Raw genomic sequence first — 1,692 nt, forward strand, 5'->3', positions numbered from 1 at the left:
TTGATTTATTTATTTGAGAGAGAGAAAGCGTGAGAGAGAGATAGAGAGCACAAGCAGGGAGAGGGGCAGAAGGAGAGGGAGAAGCAGGCTCTCCGCTGAGCAGGGAGCCTGATATGGGGCTCAATCCTGGACTCCAGGACCATGACCCGAGCAGAAGGTAGATGCTTAACCGACTGAGCCACCCAGGCGCCCCATAAATAAAATCTTTTTTAAAAAGATACAAACTTGGGGCGCCTGGGTGGCTCAGTCGTTAAGCGTCTGCCTTCAGCTCAGGTCATGGTCCCAGGGTCCTGGGGTCGAGCCCCGCATCAGGCTCCCTGCTCAGCGGGAAGCCTGCTTCTCCCGCTCCCACTCCCCTTGCTTGTGTTCTCTCTCTCGCTGTGTCTCTCTGTCGAATAAATAAATAAAATCTTAAAAAAAAAAAGATACAAACTTGATTTCCAAAGTAATTGTTTTATATTCCTTTGTGTTTTTTAAAAAGTAATCTCCACACCCAACATGGGGCTTGAACTCATGACCCAGAGATCAAACGTCACATGTCCTACTAAGTGAGCCAGCCAGGTGCCCCAATTGTTTTATATTCCTATATATAGGCAATGGATGAGAGTTCAGGTCGTTCCATATCTTTACAAACTTTTATAGTTTATTAATCCTTTTACTTTTAGCCATTCTAATGGATGCATACTGGTTTCTCATTGTGGTTTTACTCTGCATTTTCCCCTAATGACTACTGATGTTGAAAAGTTTTTCATATTAATACTGACCATTGACAATTCATGTATCTTTCTTTGTAAAGTGTCTGTTTAAGTCTTTTACTCATGTTTGTTGTTGTTGTTGCTTTTGTTTTTTCATTGTCAAAGTATAGAAGTTGTTTATATACTCCACGTCCAAATCCTTTGTCACACATGTATTGCAAACCTTCTAACAAAGAACTTAAAAAAAAAAAATTCTTCGGGAAAGCAAAAACTACTGATTTTTCCACACATTATTAAAAATCATGGCCCAGGGCGCCTGGGTGGCTCAGTCATTAAGCATCTGCCTTCGGCTCAGGTCATGATCTCAGGGTTCTGGGATCGGGCCGCATGGGGCTCCCTGCTCGGCGGGGGGCCTGCTTCTCCCTCTCCCACTCCCCCTGCTTGTGTTCCCTCTCTCGCTGTGTCTCTCTCTGTCAAATGAATAAAATCTTTAAAAAATAATAAAATAAAATAAAAAAATAAAGATTTTGTTTATTATTATTATTTTTAAAGATTTAATTTGTTTATTTATTTGTCAGAAAGAGAGTGAGCGAGCGAGAGTGGCAGGCAGAGGGAGAAGCAGGCTCCCTGCTGAGCAAGGAGCCCAACGTGGGGCTCCATCCCAGGACCCCGGGATCATGACCAGAGCCGAAGGCAGACGTTTAACTAACTGAGCCACCCAGGAGCCCCATAAATAAAATCTTTAAAAAATAAAAATAAAGGGCGCCTGTGTGGCTCAGTCGGTTAAGCGACTGCCTTCAGCTCAGGTCATGATCCTGGAGTCCTGGGATCGAGTCCCGCATCGGGCTCCCTGCTTGGCGGGTAGTCTGCTTCTCCCTCTGGCCCTCCCCCTCTCATGTGCTCTCTCAAATAAATAAATAAATAAAATCTTAAAAATAAATAAATAAATAAATAAATAAATAAAAATAAAATAAACTCTATGCCCATTTTGGTGCTC

This window comes from Mirounga angustirostris, unplaced genomic scaffold (genome assembly GCF_029215605.1).
Source record: "Mirounga angustirostris isolate CCGP_5_RB_7025 unplaced genomic scaffold, mMirAng1.0.hap1 SCAF_8, whole genome shotgun sequence".
In the NCBI taxonomy this organism is placed as follows: Eukaryota; Metazoa; Chordata; class Mammalia; order Carnivora; family Phocidae; genus Mirounga; species Mirounga angustirostris.